Source organism: Cavia porcellus, unplaced genomic scaffold (genome assembly GCF_034190915.1).
Source record: "Cavia porcellus strain 051 isolate PalLab524CR breed Dunkin Hartley unplaced genomic scaffold, mCavPor4.1 scaffold_17, whole genome shotgun sequence".
Taxonomy (NCBI): domain Eukaryota; kingdom Metazoa; phylum Chordata; class Mammalia; order Rodentia; family Caviidae; genus Cavia; species Cavia porcellus.
Genome location: NW_026947500.1, coordinates 55,224,841 through 55,244,514, shown reverse-complemented (window position 1 = coordinate 55,244,514; position 19,674 = coordinate 55,224,841). Strand labels below are relative to the sequence as shown.

Genomic DNA, 19,674 nt, shown 5'->3' with positions numbered 1-19,674 from the left:
TCACTTAGACAAAAGGTATATTTATCACTGTATCTCACTTTTAACAATTTACCTAGTTTATTAACAAATCATGCAATCTGTTTTCTAAATATTAATTTTATTAACTTTTTGTGGAAGTTTGATGACTGACTTCTTTATAATATTTCTTTTAAAACTGAAATTCTTTATAAGAATCATTCGCCATTTTCATCACAGTCTCTTGTTTGTCCTTCCCCAGTTTTCCATTTCTTGCTCAGAATACCCCACAGACACCATGTAAAGGAAAATGGGTTTATTTGAATCAGAGTTTCCATGCATTCAGTCCATGATAGCTGGCACCATGACAGAACCCCATGGTGGAAGGGTGAGGTGAAACACAATTGTTAGTCCACAGCAGGTGGGAAGAGTGCCAGAGAGAATATTGCAAGGGACAAAATATGATAACCATGACTTACCCATATGCATCTGAAATGTGCATTGGTAATTCCCATGGTATGTTTCAACTCAGTCATGTTGACGCATTCAATCTTACATACCACATCTGATATATGGTCACAGCAATAAATGTCTGACAAAGGATTATAAATAGTGTGACAATAGCTAAAAATGACAGAGAATGAAAACTATTATTTTAAAAATCTATTCAAGCCATTAATATTGTGAAATATAAACTAGTAACTCCTATTGAAAGGACTTACTAACTTTGCATCTTTAATTGCACTAATATTCTCTTTTCTTTTTTATGCTACTGGCAACAATCCTCAGGTTGGCCCTCCACACCCAGAACTATGCTGATTCAGTTAAATTGCATGTTACAAGTTGACCACCAGTTGTCAATCCACCACTTATCTATAATTGCAACCTTAATATCTACTTGCTATTTCATTTTCCATTTAAAATTTTATCTAAATACTTTGAACAACTGTTACACACATATTTTAATCCAAGCATAAAATTACATGAATTATTTATTTGTTGAAGTTTAAGCTGGTTTTCATAAAATGATATTTGATCAAGTGTGTAAATTTAATTGCAACATTCCTCTTTTTGAAATTATAACCCAAAAAGAAATTCATAGACTAAAAGTTAAAGGATGGAAAACAATTTTCCATGCTTCAGGAACCCAGAAAAAAGCAAGGATAGCCATGATTTTGGCAGACACGGCAAACTTTAAGCCAAAACTGATCAAAAGAGATAAAGAAGGACACTACACACTTGTTAAGGTAAATATTAAAGAAAATATAACAATCATAAATATTTATGCACCAAACACAGGTTCACCCAACTACATAAAACAAATATTAACAGAAATGAAAACCAAATAAGCACTAAGACAACTGCAATAGGGACTTAATGCTCAATTCTCACAAATAGATAGACTACATCAGGAAATCTAGAACAAGTATTCAACACAGAAATATTAAAATTTATCCAAGCGTTTGAATAAATGGACTTGGTAGATGTCTGCAGAGTGTTCTACGTATACAAACTCTTCTCAGCTATACATGGGGTGGTCTCCAAAATAGACCATGTTAGCTGACAAAACATATTTAGGTAAATGTAGAGGAATTGAAATAATCTCATGCTTACTATCTGACCATAGGACATTAAAACTGGAAATCAAAGATTAAAAAAGAAAATCACACAAAGTACATTAACAAATGGAAATTAAATAACATCCTTCTGCATACCCAATGGGTCACCTAGGAAATTAAAGATGAAGTTAAATAGTATATACACCTAACAATAGTGCTGATACAACATACTGAAACTTACAGTACCCAATGAAAGTAGTCTTACAAGGGAAACTTATAGTAATGAACTCATTCACCAGGAAAATAGATTGAACTCTAATAAAAACCTAATGTTGAACCTCAGACTCCTATAAAACAAAGAACACATCAAACCCAAAGCTCAAATGAGAGAAAAATTATGAAGATAATGGCAGAAATTATTGAAATTGTGACTAAGAAACAAATACAAGAAAATCAATGAATTGAAAAGTTGATTCTGTGAAAGAATAAAAAAATTGATAAACTTTTAGCCAGTCCCAGCAAGAGAAGAAAAAAGAAAACACAGATTTAAGCAACTAGAAATGAAAAGGGGGAAACCACAGTGGAGCCTACAGGAACCCAAGAGATCGTCAGAACCTTCTATGAGAAACCACACTCTAATAAGATAGAAAACAGAGCAGAAATGGATAGATACCTAGATGAAATCATATTGCCTAACTAACTCAAGAAGATATAGGAATTCTGAATAACCTAATATCAGCCAATGAATTGAAAATGTAATTAAAATTTTACCAACAAATCAAAGCCCAACCCTGACATATTCACTGTTGAATCATACAAAAAATTAAAGATCAAATGGCACTAATGCTGAAACTCTTTAAAGAAACTGAAGGGAATCAATACTTCAGTAGTCATTGCTGGAAGAAAATTTTACCCTAATTTCAAAACCAGACAAGAACTCAACTAAGAAAGAAACTACAGACCAATCTCTCTAATACACATAGATACAAAAATTCCTCAAAAGATACTAAAAAACAGAATGCAACAAATCATCAGGAAAATTATGCATCATGATGAAGTAGGATTCATCCGTAGGATGCAGGAATGGCTCAGCACAAGCAAATCAATAAGTGTAATGCAGTATATTAACAGAAATAAAGACAAAATTAACAAGACTATCTCAATAGACACACAAAAAGCATTTGATAAAGCCTAACACCCATTCATGGCAAAAACTGGAATAGATAGTCATTACCTCAATCTTACGAAAGCCCACTATGACACATCAACAGCTAACATTCATATTAAATCATCAAAAACTGAAAGCTTTAATTCTAAAATTAGCAAAAAGACAAAGATGTCTTTTTTTATAACCACTCCTATGATATAATAAAAAAAAAACATTAGCCAGAAAAATTAGAAAAGAGAAAAAATAAAAGTAAAAAAGATAGGAAAAGAAGCAGTTAAACCACCATTATTTGCATATGACATGATACTCTACAATAGAAGACCCCAAAAACTCCATCAAAATGTGTAGATTTAATATCCAAATTCATTAGTGTAGAGGGATAGAAAGTTAATACTCAAAAATCAATTGCATTCCTGTACACGAATAAAAAACACACAGAGAGACAAATTAGGGAAAGCACACCCTTCATGATACCATGTATAAAAATTAAATATTCAGAAATAGGATTCACAAAAGAATTAAAAGATCTCTACATTTAAAACTATAGTACTTAAAAAAAGAGAGATCAAAGAGGATGTCACTAAGTAGAAAGATATCCCTTACTCTTGGATAGGAAAAATCAACATAGTGACAAGTGATACTCCCAAAACTCTTCCACAGGTTTAATGCAATCCCAACCAAAATACCATTAGAATATCTCAAAAATCTACAGAACACACTCCTATAATTCCTTTGGAATCGGAAGAAACCTAGGCAACAAGGACAAGTCGGGGGCATCAAAATCCCAGGCATGAAATTACATTACAAAGCTACTGTGGTAAAATCAGCATGATATGACAAAAAGTGACAGGCCTGAGAATTAGTGGATCAGAAGAGAAGATGCAGATACAACCAGCAACACACTCAGCCACCTGAGTGTGACAAAGGGCCACATATGCTCACTGGAGGAAAGAAAGTCTCTTTAAAACATGGTACTGGAAAACTAGTTTTCCACATGCTGAAGACTAAAACTAGACCCATGTTAATCACAATGCACTAAACTAAAGTCAAAATAGATCAAAGATCTAAATATTAAAATAGTAACACTTAATTTACTGGAAAAGAAACCAAGCAGGTATCTCAAAAATATAGGTATAGGCAGAGACTTCATGAACAAAATCCACACTTCAAAGGAAATAGCAGAAACTATCAACAAATGGGATTTTATTTTGTTTAGAAGCTTTTGCACAGTAATCTAAATCACAGACACAGTGCAAACAACACAGAGAGGAAAAAAAATTATAATCGGTTGTCACTCAGAAAAAGGATTTATATCTTCAACATATAAAGAACTGAGAAAATGCGACCTTCTGAAATTCAAAGACCTAACCCAAAATGGGCATCTGCGATGAATGCATACTTCTTAGATGAAGAAATACAAATAACAAGTAAATATATGAAAAAATGTTCAACGTCATTGGTCATTTAGGAGATGAAAATTAAAAACAACACTGAGACCACTCACCCCAGAAAGATTAGCCATCATCAATAAATCAAGTAAATGTTGGAGAATCTGTGGAGAGAAATGAATACTTCTCCACTGATGCTGGGAGTGTAGACTGATGCAAGCACTGTGGAAATCAGTGTGGAGATTCCTCAAAAAATACCTTGGATCTATAACTCAGGTCAAACTTACCCGTGACCTGTCATTATGAAAGTGACGGTACCAGCATACTGGCAGATGTAAATCATAAACACTCATCACCAAATATAATAAAATAAACCTACCAGGTGGACACAGAGGATAGAGTTACCAGTAAATTTCAAATTATAGTACATTCTTAGAAGGAAAGATAACTGAACTATGCGGAATGAAATTTTATTAGCATATTTGTGAAACAACACTATTGTTTTTTATTTTTTTATACTAACTTGGAACATAAGCATGACGGGCAACTGACTTTTACAAACATTTTATTTGCATGATGCTGTTATTAAAGGGAGAATCTAGGAATTGTCGTTTCCTTCCAGGTTAGCTGAATATCTATTCTAGGTGTATTTGTGAGGAATTTTAACCAGACTGTTTTATGTATACTGAGAGCAGAGTACCTTTTTTATGTTCACTTTCTAGTCACCCAGATAATGTTTATTTTATTCATCTCAGGCAATAAGACAATGATATTCCAGAAGATAATTTAGGCTACAATTTTTCCTTAATTATGAAAACCTAGTGTGCATAGTAGAAATATGAAGATTGATTCTGGAATGCCAGAAAGTTTTGAATTTTAAAGGGAAATAAGATTTGGAAATATTGTGGTATAAGTAATTTCTTACTTCCAGGAAAAAAAACTCTCTTGAAATATCACAATCTGAAAAATAAATGTAGCATCAAAGTGAGTGAGAGTCTAGGTCTTAGAAAAAAGTCACACATAGTAGCCAGTCATAGACTAGTCTCCAAGGTGCAATTATATTAGTTTTAATTATCCTGAGTTACAATCTCAATAAACATTATTGTGCTGCATTAGTGTGTTTTAAATGAGTCGGTCCATGTTTCAAAGTCAGTTTCTGTGATTAGGTACTAGAAAACTAAAGCCTCAATAACAGAAGAAAAATGTAGAGTTTTGACCCAAACAAGTCAAAGGCACAAACAGATGCCCAGTGTTACCTGAGTATGTCAGGAAACGGAGGCAATTGCAGTAACAGTCTGCTAATGAGGAGGTGAAAACTGAAGAATTAAATCCAAATTGGATTTTTTCTTTAATTAAGACAAACATAAGAAATGACTAAATAATTAGGATATATAAATAGTAACTCTTTTTGATTTCCTATTAACTTGTTTTGAAGTCCTGTGGTACTCCCACGATCTTGTTTTGACTGATTAGACTCTGTTCCATTCTATATGGTAGTATCAAGTTTGAAGACATAGGCAACTACTTTGAAGACAATGAGATTCACTAAGATACCCATTCTGGTTTGACTATTGTCTTCTTTGGAAGTCCTGTAATGTTTACAATGCCTAAGTTTTATTGGTCTTGTTCTCTACTGTTTTGTCCAACTTTATAATATCTAATGAGATAGACAATTCTTTTTAAGGAAACAAAGGACAACGTTGATAACCATTGTTGATAAACTTGTACTCTGTTCTACATCATGTGCTATGTCTATCCTTGGTATTGACTGACAGCTTTGTTTTGCCATATTTGACTGTATTCTTCCCCCCACCTAAAAAAAAGTAATAAGCACTAAGGAGTAATGAAATCCAAAGTGCGTGAATTTTGTTGTAAAAAAGAGAGGGGGAAAAAAAAAGAAAGAAAAAGAGCTCTAACGGATATAACAGCAAGTGTGTTTAGGGGTGTTAAATAGCTGACTGTATCAATGTTTTTGGATCATTGAACACAGCTGTTTGCAGTCTACCTGTTTGAATGTCCACCTTGTATTCTTTGATACTGTGATTTGAGGAACTATTTTCAAGATGATAATATGTAATATACTAACAGGTGATTTCTTACTGTTATGTTTTTTTTGTTTGTTTGTTTTGTTTTTTTTTTGTTTTGTTTTGTTTTTTTGTAGTTCTGTATTACGTGTACCCTTACACCGCTTTGGTTTGTTTTGTGTTTTTCTCTTTTTCCTCTTAAATTAAAAAAAAAAATCCAAATTGGGCGCTAGTGAATTATAAAAAAGGTGAAGATATTTAAAGCAGTGCAATTTTATCACTGTAAGCACCATTTAGATTAAAAACATAATTTTTATCATTTATTTAAAATCAATTTATACAAAGCCTCAATGAAGCAATATGTATAAATATATGCATGTATTATATTTGTATGTATATTAAAGACTATATAGTATCAATGAGTCTACACATGTTTGAAAATATACAGGTCTATTTCTCACATGCTTTCCTAGAGGACTAATTAATACTTTAATTGGAGATATCTTAAGACTACAAGCACTATGAACTAAAAACAAGATTTTCTCCCAGTTTCAATCATATATACATAGATAAGTTGAAAAATGTACTTGAGTTACAAATCAATTTCTTTTGATGAAGATTCTCATTATCTCTTTCATATTTTTGCTCCTCAAACTGTGGACGATGGGGCTCAGCAAGGGAATGACAATGGTGTAGAATAGGGACACCACCATATCATGCTCCAAGCCATGGCTGGGACTTGGTCTCATGTACATGAAGAGGATTGTGCCATGATAACTGAACACTCTGGTTAGGTGGGAGCCACAGGTACAGAGCACTTTTTGCCTCCCTTTGGCAGAATGCGTCCTCAGAATGGCCAGCAGGATGAAGCTGTAGGAAATCAGGACAATCAGGATAGTGACCACTGCAATGTTGTCCACCATGTAGAAGAGTAGAAACTGGTTTGTGTGAGTGTCAGAAAAAGAGAGAGAGGAAAGGAGGGATGTCACAGAAATGTACCTAATTTCATTGGGTCCACAGAAAGGCAGTGTAAATATGGGCACAGTATGTAAAATGCTGCCAGTGCTTGAAGCGGTAATCAGAGGAACATAAACTTGGCCAACATAGCCACAGACTACAGAAATAGGTTGTAGGTGGCTGCATAGAGGTCATAAGCCATTGCCATCAAGAGAAATCATTCATTGGTCTCAGAGGTAACAAAAAGAAGCATATGTGCTGCACATCTAAGCAATGAAATGGTTTTATCTTTTGTCAGAAAACTGACTAGCATTTTGGTGGTGACATCCAAGAATGATAATACACTAATAAAATAGTACATGAGTTTGTAGAGCAGGATATCATTGGTGACCAATACTACAAGACCCAAATTTCCCGTTAGAATAATAAGATAGATTGCCAGAAATAGGACAAATAGGAAACCTTGCTGGTCAAAATCACCCGTGACACCAGTCAAATGAGTCACATGTGAATCCATGTCTTTTGGTGTTCCTGACATTTCAGTTATTATTTGTAAATCCTACTGGCAATGTCTGGTGAAAACAGATCCTACAATTTGCATTTTGGAAAGTCTTTGAGAAATCCTTGTCACTGCTAAGAACAGACAGAGGTGAAGAAGTCTCAGCCAAGACGGTTCATTATTCTGTTAGGGGAAGTTGAAGAAACTCTGTTACTCACTTGTCGACTGAAAGCATGCTATTGTAAGAATCTTTCCATTTCATTTGATGGCTTTCTGCTCTTTTCTGTGCCATATTTTCACCTGCAGTTATATTTCCTTGTCTGAAGTTCCTCAGTGATTGAATCCCCACCGTGGGCTCCATACAAAGTTTGCAGAACGAAGTTTCCAATTGTTCTCATTTCTCCGTATGGAAAAGCAACACACGCAGCATAATCCAAAATGAAAGAAGCAATGTGGGAGCTGTTGAATAAATTCCCTTAGTGTACTGGAAAATGAGAGGAATTGGATTAATGTTTAAGTTTGTCATCTGGGTTGTCCAGCCTGACTGAATCATTTCAGAACAACAGGTTCACCCATCAGTGCTTCCTGGACAGTGATGGACAGAATGGAAGAGTCTCCTGGATGGAGATGCACCTTCTTAGCAAAAAAAGACAAAAACAGAGAAAACAACATGGCATCATTTCATTCTTATTTATTGTTTATTTTTTTAATCAAGGCCTAACCATTGTCCACTATTGGTTTCAGCCTTTTATTTTTGAAAAAAAGATCAATATTGTTTTCCAAATTATAATTCAGAACTAAAGGCAACTATCTCAATTCATATGCTGCTCACACGTGCTAAGTTCTGGGTTATATTTTTGAGATACATTTCTGCAATACCTTGTTCATCTCCACGAATGTTATATTAATACAGGGTTCTTTGATAAGAGATATTAAAATGGTTCATTAAAGTTTAATATATATTAAGGATAAAATATAGAAAACCTGCTTTTCAAGTCTTACTAAACTACAACATAGTTAATTATAAAGTCAAGCTGTCAATATATCCTTGAAGAATTATTGTGCTCCTAATAGAATACTAAATATTTCTTCATTCAGTTGTGAATAGGTTTTATATGACACTTAATATCCATTAAAATTCTATCCTGATGATCTTATACTCAGCAAACCCAATATCCTATAAAACACTGGAATTTAAAATGACCTCTCTCTCTCTCTCTCTCTCTCTCTCTCTCTCTCTCTCTCTGGGCATGGGGAAAAGGCAAGGCAATTAACATTTTAAAATAACGTCCTCCTTTTTAAAATTATATATGCTCGTAATACATACTGACTAGATTTATCATGGGGAAGTGGCACACAGGAACTTTTGATGGTAATAATCTTCTAGCAAACAATGATGCTTCTGCTCTTTACTATGGAGCAATCAAATGGCTAATGGATACAAAGTACACTTTGTTCTAGATCACTTCTCAGCAGGGCAATCACCTAAGGCATTATTGGGAACTGGAAGAATTTTCTACAGTAAGGTATTCAATACTTTATCTAAGATGCTCACAACGCAGATATTTCAGGCATGTTGCATTTTAGGAAATTAGACCTGATGTCATTTTGCTTCTCTGAAATCACATTGAAAATTTTTGGATAAAAATGCAGAAGTCAGAATTTTTTTTTTTTTTTTTTTTTTTTTTACAAAACGAGTATCAGGAAAGCCAAAAATTTCAATCCCTCAATTCTCAAAGTCTGAAAATACAAATACTAGTCATGTTACAAACAATGAGCTAAAAAGAAGGGAACATGATATAGCAACTGTCACATCATTAGGATTCTTCAAAGGATTAAAGTTGTTTCTGCTTTACCTTATATAATCTTCACAGCAGCTCTGAAGTGACTGGTTCAGGATCTGTGTATTGATAAACAAGATGCATCCCAGGGATACACAGAAAATGACACAATGACACAGTTGGTAGCAGAGCTGTGATTCATGCCCTAATTTCTGTCTACACTTACACTATCTGCTATCTTCAATTCCACACTTGTGCAATGCTTTAATTCAGAAATCATCACCAACAAACAACACAGAATCGCACTCACCCATATTTAAACTCATTCAATAAGCAATCAGGCTTAGATGAAACCATTATTTAAAAAAAAAAACTAAACAGTCCACTATATGCATACTCTAATTAGAAAGTAAATTATAAATTGTTTTTCCATAACAAAAATCCAAAATTATACAACCAATACTTGTTTAAAATGTAACATGGTCTACATTTCTCCCCTTGTGTCAATTAGCAATAAAATATTTTAACTCTTTGCCCTTTTCCTAACCATTGTCCTTTCTCAACTAAATTAAACCAAACTCTTAAATCATAGCTTTCTTCACTGATATATGTAGGGCATTCTCCATATTTTCTCTACTATATTTCCTGAAAGATAGGAGATTCAGCTGGCTATATAATATCAAGTTAAATATTTTCTCTCAGTCTTCGAGAGTAAGGCATACTTTTTCAATTCAAATTCAACATTATATTGTCTAAATATCTCACAAGCTATATATGGTCTTTCCATTCACCATCAGAAATGAACTGCTCAGCAGTTTAAGGCCAGGAACATGCAGCAAACACTTGCTTTTTTCTGTTAAGTTCTTGTGCTCTCCTTAAAGTCCACAGGAATGCTCCAAGGACAACACACAGCCACTCTCTAACAGAGAAAAAAACAGATAACAAGACAATTTTATTTTTTCCATGGTAAATTGTTGGAGCCGCTGAAGCTGAATACATATGCAAGGCTATGGCATGTGCAAGGTATAGCTGAACTGAGAAGAAGGGAACACATCAGGAGGCAAGTTAGGCCACAGCTGAGGACACCTGGCTCCAATGCCAATCAATAAGAGAGATTGTGGGTGTAGGCATTTCACTCCTGTAGTGGTATTCACCCAGAGACTTTCTCCTAGGAAAGTTCTCCTTATTAACATAGACTGTTGCTTGGAGGGGTCCTTGAACCCCTCCCAAGATCCTGCTAAATTTTCCTGCATTTTCCACTTTAATCCCTTGTTTGAATACTAAGTAGATATGGGCCACCCAGAAACATTTTCTGTCTTAGCCCTGAGAGTCTTGAACTCTGCAGAGAGTTCTGATCTTCCTGGAGCACTAAAATCATGCCAATTTTCTCATTTAGTTAAGCCTTCACTGTACACACATTTGGGAGATCTAGGCCCTGACCCCAATAACTGGTGCCTGGAACAGGGACCTGATAACTTGACCCTCAGATTACAAAGCTACATAATCTATATTTTGTAACAGTAAATGACTTATTGATGTGGAGCAATTAGTTGCATAGTCAAAAATTATTGCATGAATATATTTTGCACAGTGAAACTAAAAGAAAAAATAATATTAATTGCAGTTAAAAAGAATCAGTTCCAGCATTTACAATACAATTATGCTATCAGGAAGATAACAAGTTCTCTGCAATTCAATTACCTTTCTTGGAAATATCACCCTTTCAAGTCTCCTAATACCATGGAAACACATAGAATCTGGAAATGCAAAAGCATAAATTATGATGTAATGTAATCACTCATTAATGATCACTCAATATACTTCTTAAAATATTAAATTCCTCTAATTTTAAAGTACTACAGTATAAGGGAATAACAAATGAATCAAGCTAACCCATATTTAGAAATATTAACAAGCTCATTATAGCAATATAAATGTAACTATAAGTCCTATATATTAATATAATAGTAGAGATTTGATAGCACTATAAGCCATGGTTTTTAGTTTCCCCTAAACAACATAAGTTTGGGGTCTTCCATACGTAATTCACAGATCTGAATCTAGCTAAAAATGTAAACATTTCTAAAAATAGTATGCAAATTTCTATGTCATGTTGTGACCACTCAAGAAATTTGTACATATTTTTAGAAATTTTTTATGTTTCTACATAGTAAGACACACACACAAGGCTTCTTGCAGGAAAAAAGTCTAACATGTTAAATACTGGCAATAAGAATATCTGGAAGAGAAAAGGTAAAAAAAAACAGTTAAGTTTTCATGGGCCAAATAACAAGATCCACAGGATATTTATGAATATAGCCAACAAAGTTTTCTACCAGGAAGAGCCAGTAATAGCTTTCCACAAAGAGGATAAGGAGAAGGTTCAGGAATTTCAGAACCTGAACAGCTGTTGAGTTATTAGAGGTGGATCCAAAGTGTAGAGACAATATTCAGCTTTTAAAATTGCATTAATGTCCCCTTGTGTGGCTGTTACAATGTCTAATGCCTTCTGATTTTGCAGGATGGGTTGTTTCATTAATTTTGCTTCTTCATCTAACAGAGAGATCAGTCAAATTGAGGTTTAAGGTTCACTACATATAGATAGTTAAGGCCTGAATGTGTTGAAAGATGTTTTGTAACTGTAGGGAAAGAATAAATACAGAAGCCAAATGTTCATACCAGTAAAACATGCTTCTGGACCATTAATGCTGTAGTGGGATAAGTTTCCAGGTTTGTCCACACTTTTGATACTTCTGCCTTTTAAGCATGAAAATCCCAGCCTACATTTTTATACCCATCTGAGGGTCATCAGGGCCACTGGGAGGATTAAACTATTGCATTGCAAATCAATACTCAACCTGTAATGTTATTGTGTGTATCTGTTGTTTGGAGGGTGTCTACCCCAGGTATTTTTTTTTTTGTCTTTTTCATTTTTATCGGTACCAGGGATCGAACTCACGACTGCCTGCTTGCAACGCAGGTGCTTATGCCACTGAGCTAAATCCCCAGCCCCAACCCCAGGTATTTAACACAGTAGGTCAGAGAAAGGGTGGTTTTTCTGTTCCCAATATAAGGATGCCTTTCTGCTGAAATATCCTATAGTGAGGTTAATCATAGATAATTATCCCATATCTCAAAGTTGCCATCTTGGTATCTGTGGTTGTTGGAGGTCAGCATAGGACCCTTATCTTACTTAATATGGGACATATTAGAACCTTTAAAGAGGCTTTAATAGCATTGTTAGAAATTTCTTTATGTCCAGGATCATTAAGAGTGTAGGTTATAAGTCACTCAACTATCTTGCACTGGTACCATTAATCTCTTTTGTATCTCACTGATAAATTCTTGTGGTTATTTATAATCATCTCTTTCAAGTGGGGATGCCCAACAAGGAAATCCTGATGTACTCAACCTAGGAAACAGGCTATATATTCAGCAATACATTTGTTGTAACAAGTCTACATATTCCTTTGCCAACATTAGAAAGGAAATGCCTTCTCCCTTCGATGGCGAAATGACTAGTAAAGAGGCTAAGAGTAATATTTTAGATCATTTATCAGAAGACTTTGGTTTGTTTCTTGAACAACAATCTTAAATCTTCTATGGATTCACAGCATTTCAAAGGCTGCTCACACTCAGAGACAATGTCCAGTTCCCAGGACCTGAGACTGGTGTGATATATCCAGGAGTGAAGGTTGTAGGACCTTGACAGCTGATGGAGTTGAAAGAATCATGGTGCATGGTCCTTTCCAAGTTGGTCCTCCGTCCAACTATCTCAGTGGAAGACCTTCCAATGATAAAGGGGAAATATACTCCCAACCTGCTAGATGTCATAAAAATCAAGTTTATTTTCTATAAAATTGAGGAATAAATTCTAGGACCAATAGAGGTTACGACCACAAAGAATTTATTGAGAGAAACAATATTTCTGTCTAAGAGAGATACAACGTGGCCCAGAGATTGGGTTGCCCACTGGAGATACAATTTTCACAGTTAAGTCTATTATGTAGACTGTCCCTTCTGCAGTGCATGTGCTTAAATACCTATGTTAAGACACTTGACCATAGATTTATTATGGAATCTCTCTCCTCTTTCTATTTTAAGCCAATGCCATGATATTTTAGTTGCTACAGCTCTGCAGCATATTTTGAACCCAGATTGTGCAATACTTCCTGCTGTGTTCATTCTGATCAACTTGGTTTTAGTTATGTGATCATTTTGGGCTGGAGTTTTGCTTATAATATTTAGAATTTTTCCTAATTGTGCAAAGATTTTCACTGATATTTTGATAAGAATTGTAGTGGCTCTGAAAATCTGTTTCAGTAGCATGTTTCTTTTTAAAATAATATTGTTTATTTTAATGCATGAACATGTGGGATGGTTTCCTTGCTTTTTATTTCAGATAATTCACTCCTAACATATAGCAATGTTATTAATTTATGTATGTTGATTTTGTATTCTGCAACTTTACAAAATTCATTTATTCTAATATTTTTGGATGGGGTTTTGGGGTCTTCTACACATATGATACTGTTACCTGCAAACAATGACAATTCACCTTTTTATTTCCAAACTGGGATTCTGTTTTACTCTCTCTCTCTTATCTGTGCGCTCTGCATAAGAATTCTAGTATTGCTGAGTAAAACAAACGCTAAGAAGCCTGTTTGTCTTGTTTCAGATCTTAGAGAGAATTCCTTCAGGTTTACTTCCACATTCCATGTAATGTTAAATCTTGCTGTGTTTTAAATGGCCTTCATCATATTGAGACAGTCTTCTTCTTCTAATCATTATTTCAATGTTTTTATCATGAAGAAATTTTAAGTTTTATCAAAATTTTTTTATTAAAATGATGACATGATTTTTTCTTCAGTCAGTTAATGTGATGTACCGAATTTATATTTTTTGTTGAGCTATCCTTACATCCCTAAAAACAGTTCCACTTTATTATAGCCAATAGCTTTTCAAATGTCCTTTTGGATTGAATTTGTTAGTACAGTGCTGAAAAATTTTTCAACCTTCTCTTTTATAAAATATTTTGGTGGATTTATGGGAATAAAGAGTGTTTTTGTTTTCATTTTGGCACTTTTTTGTTATTGTTGCTGCTTGATTTGTCTGTTTCATTCATTTATCTGTTATTATTTGATTCTGTTTATCAATCCTGATTTATACACTTATGTATCTGGCTTATTTGTTTTGTTGTCTGCTAATTTTTAAGTGAAATTCACTACTAAGAAATATCATTTTAATGTTTCAGTGCTTTATTATACTTTGGATCAAGTGTCTTATCTTCACTGAGGTATATTATACAATCTCCCTGAAATATTACTTGTTACATTTCATCCTTTTTTTATATGTGCTTCTCTTCATGGTGCTATTACCTCGTATTATGTTCCAATTTTGTCTGTATATAGTAAATGCTTTTATAAATTTCTGATTAAAATATACACACAATTTTGCAAATTATATTACTACCCCAAATTTCAAATCAAATTTCATGAATAATTTTTAAAATCTTTTGTTGGCAACTTTTCTCACATCATGTGTATCTGGGGAAGAAATTCCTCTGTACCTCCCTTTTCTGCCACTGTTCAGTATATCATGCACCTGCAAGCACCTGAGTGTGTTTTTCTGCCTGTCTGTTTCCCTGTGATTATTGACTATGTCTGTGTGAGTGAACAGATGGAGGGATGCATGAATTGATGGACACATACACACACACAGTTGTACTTCCTCTGAATAACTTTCATATCCAACATGTGAAAAATTATGTCTTGTGAATCCTAAACTGTAAATTTTTCACTACCTCCAAACATAAAGCACTTTTTGTTTTCTATTTGATTAGTAATTCCCAATGAGCACAATGTCTCACTTTGTGTCCTCCAGACACTGCAGTTTATAATTTAAGTAGATGGAAAGTATCATGCAATGGAATCATTGTGCCCTGCTATGCTCGGTCCCATAGCAGAAAACAGGGGGTGTGACATTGTTGCTGTTCGCCATGATCTCTCACTAGTTGCAGCAGAAAATTACTTATATTGTCACTTAGAGGAATCTGGAAGTGAAACTATCACCTAATATCAAAGTCATGTCATATTTTATCTGGCCTTGAAATTTCTTAACAAAAATTGCAACATTTTAAAACACATTTTGTATGACATTATTTTAATTACATGCCAAACAACTCTATTCACTTTAGAAATTTCAACACGTAGAATCTTTCTCCAGGGCAATTTATCCTGTTTTTAGAAAATAAATGATCATGCTGTTATGTTGTCTAGAAAGTAATTGGGGAATATTCTCCTTGGAGCATTTCTTGTGGGCTTTCTCCTCCAGGGGAAAGTGAATGAAAATAATCTAAATAAACCATTCATATAGTTAAACTCAGAATTGCTCTTCCACAATAAGACAAATATTCAGATTATTTGGAGTCAATTTTAGAGGGCTAAAAAGTTAAGAACAACTTATTTTTGTATTATACACTTCTACTTTTAAACACACTGTATAAACAATTTTAATTATTGCTTATTGAATAGGTAAACAGACTGTATTCATTGATCTCTGATTTATGAAAAAGGTCTCACAAATAAATTAACACTTTCTAGTAACAAAAGAAAATATTCATTTTATACTTGTGATAATAATTAAGGATGATCTGAATAAAGAATATGCTTTTGTTTTCCAGATGGAAGGAGATTTTTCCAGTTCAAATCATAAGCAATCAGGAATCTACAAAAAGAAATCAAGAATACATTCAACATGTTAAATCTCAAGAAAAAAAAGAAACATATTGCCATTAAATCAAAGATAATCAGTACTTGTTTTACTAGCAACATAATCTAGCAGCTGATTTAAATTACTGTGTATTTCTTATCATCCTCTGATAAATATTTTTTCAAAAATTCATGCATATTGAGAATTGTGCTTTGACTTACCTATCTGGATCAGGTGTGGGTTGAAGTAAGAAAAAAACTATGAAACTTATGAAAAGAGGGTAATGAACCATTTGACATAGTCAACTCTCTGGGGCATTATCTATTTCGATATTATAATGAAAACAATCTGTAATCACTTAAAATCTGTAACAGTGATGTCATCTACTTAATGTAACTATGTCTTTCATATTCCTCAAGGTTATTTAAAAATCTCAAAACACATCAAGACTCATGGTTTGCTTTAATTCTCTTTGGGAACTATAAAGCCATGGTATATTAAAGACAGGGAAAATGGTAAGGGTGCAGTATGCTACATAAGACTAGGACCTCAGTCTGGACTCTGGAATTATTATTATTATCATTATTATTTGGTTTTTGCAAATGCAATCTCACTGTGTAGTCCAGGCTGGCTTTGAAATCCCTTTGGATCTCAGGATGGTCTTATACTCACTATGTGGCTCAGGCTGGCCTTGAACTCACGGCAATCCTTCTGCTTCAGCTTCCTGAGTGCTGAGATTACAGACATGTGCCACCATGTCTAGCTTGAACCTAAGATTATTGGCCAAAAAAGTTTCTCTAAATGTGAAACAACATAATATACACAAAACCCATTCCTATAACAAGTTCTCAATAAGTGGATATTGTTACTTTTCTTATCTTTAGCAAACTTAAAGTTTCATCATAAAATCAAAGATATTTGGAGCTTTTACTTCTTCTATCCAGGTGAAAATTATTGAAGCAGATTTACATTTAATTTAGAAATTGATCCTTTATTACTCGTGTTAAGAATCAAAGTTACTTCTACTTAAAATATGAATCCTTTGATTATGTGCCATTATAATTTTCTTATACCAATATAACTTTTATTCTCTCAGCTAATAGAAAAACTGGCCTCTGATAATTTAGCTAAAATTCCTAATTACTCAAACAAATGTAAGCTCTTGGTACTGTAGAAACCATAATAGTGATAAATTGCATGCATAATTTTAAAAATCATATATATATATATATATATATATATATATATATATATATGTGTGTGTGTAGTTTGCAGAAGAACAAAATCATAATTCTTTTTTTTTTTTGTCTTTTTCCTTTTTATCGGTACCGGGGATTGAACTCACGCTGCACGGCGGGCACTTATGCTGCTGAGCTAAATCCCCAGCCCCAAAATCTTAATTCTAAATGTCCTTCCTTGAATTAATACTTTAGAATACCCAGTAAAGCCAATAAATTTAGTTTATTTTATAATTATAATTTTTGAAAGATTCAATGTACAAGATAACTTTCCATCAAATATTACTGCAGTCCTGTAAAATAAATATTAATGCTTTTACTTTAAAGATGATACGTTAAGTCATGCTACACAACTGACGGCAGACATGGAGTTGTTGTTCTATTTTAGTGTTATACTCCTGATATAACAGCTGTTGCATTATCAGTTATGTTGTCTTTCGATGTGACTTAATATGAAACTAGATAATTAACTAACTGATGTGAGATTTAAGATTTATGTTACTAATTTACTAAATGTGTAAATGCATATGTTTTATATTTGATTATGCAATGAATGACATGAGCTCTCCTACTGTATAATCACTGTTTGGATCTATGGCTGGGAAATGATGTGCTGTCTGCACACAAAAACATACATGTTTACATTTGGAAATACATATATAGACAGCATTGCTGTTATTTATTATGCCAGTGGATTTCTTTCTCTCCTAGAAACATGATATATCACTCAGAGGTATCTTCAGGTTTGTTCTGTGATGTGGCAGCATGAAGAATATCACTGAAGTCACCGTGTTTGTGTTGAAGGGACTCACTGACAATCTTGAGGAGCATCTAGCTCATCCTTTTCCTCCTGTTTCTATCAGTTTACCTTTTCACTCTCCTGGGAAATTAGGGCTGATTGTGCTGGTCATTGGGAATTCCTGGCTGCGCAACCCAATGTAATATTTTCTGAGTGTCTTGTCCTCTGTGTATGCCTGCTATTGCTTGGTGATTACCCCAAATATATTGGTAGATTTCATGTCAGAGGATAAAGTCATTCTACTCCTTGGATGTGCAGCACAGATGTTTCTTGCTGTGATGTTCTGAGTCACAGAATACTTTCTCTTGGCAGTGATGGCTTATGACCGCTGTGTAGCAATCTACAACCCGCTCCTGTATTCTGTGAGCCTGACACCCAGGGTCTTCGTGCTGCTCATCACCCCTTCCTGTCTCAGGGGGACCCTACATGCCACTGTGTACACAATGGCCACATTCAGTCTGATCTTATGTGCATCTAATGTAACCCAACACATCTTCTGTGACCTCCCTGCCTGCTCACAATTCTTGCTCTGACACTCACACAAAACAGCTGCTACTTTTTTAATTTGTTGGCTCTATTGAGATCTTTACTGCACTAATCATCCTTATCTCCTATGGCTTCATCGTGTCAACTGTTCTCCGAACACACTCTGCAGAAGGGAGGAAAACAGTCCTCTCTATGTGTGGCTCTTACCTAACTTCAGTGTCCATTTGCCAAGAACTGCTTTTTTATGTACATGAGACCAAGTTCCAGCTGTGCCTTAGAGCACGACATGGTGGTGTCCGTATTGTACACCACTGTCAGTCCCATACTGAACCCTATCATCTACAGTCTGAGGAACAAAGATATCAAAGAGACAATGAGAAAGCAGGAAAACCAGTTTAGGAATAAAGTACGTTTTTCACCCCAAAGTTTGTTCTAAAATTAAAATTGAGGTTTTGTATATCAATAAAAAGAGAATATGATGAACATGTTCAGTTTACTAATATGAGTCTCTCCTTGATGACGATTTAAAACAAAGAACTAAGCAATTCTCTCCAGTGATGCACTGAAACCAGAGATAAAATATCACTCATTTGCTTTTTACAATGCTCATTACAATATGTGTATGTCTTTCCATACATAGATGCTGGTGCAGCTGAAATGCACAAAGTGCACATGCAGGCCTGTGACTGTGCAAACTTTAACACACCGTGCACCCTCCTTAGCCTCTCTACATTGTTTGATAGTTTCTCCTAACCACATTTATTAATAATTTTATAATTTGGGCTCCTGGCTTAATCAAAACTTTGATATCAATAGGAAATAAATATTGCTCCACAATCCCAGACCATTTTCCCTGGAGTGATGGTGCTTACCTCTAATTTGAAGCAATTTCCTTATTACTTTTCACCACACAGAGATCACGTCATTGTTGTTTTCAGATTTCTGGGGTCATCACTGGGCTGACTGGAAATGGGGAAGCTAGTCCACTTTCAGTGCATACATACATCCAGGGCACAGGCATACAACCAGTTCCTTAATCTGAAGCCTTCAGACATCAGCATTTATCAGGATAGTACTTAAACTTGGCGACCACAACAAAATCACAATTC

The 19,674-nt window shown here is 34.3% G+C and overlaps 2 pseudogenes; one reads left to right on the top strand and one right to left on the bottom strand.

The window, feature by feature from the left end:
* Positions 1 to 6,645: 6,645 nt before the first annotated feature.
* On the bottom strand, positions 6,646 to 7,589 carry LOC100717253 (olfactory receptor 5T3-like; annotated as a pseudogene).
* A 10,456-nt stretch (positions 7,590 to 18,045) lies between these two features.
* On the top strand, positions 18,046 to 19,001 carry LOC100716977 (olfactory receptor 5T2-like; annotated as a pseudogene).
* The last annotated feature ends 673 nt before the right edge of the window (positions 19,002 to 19,674 follow it).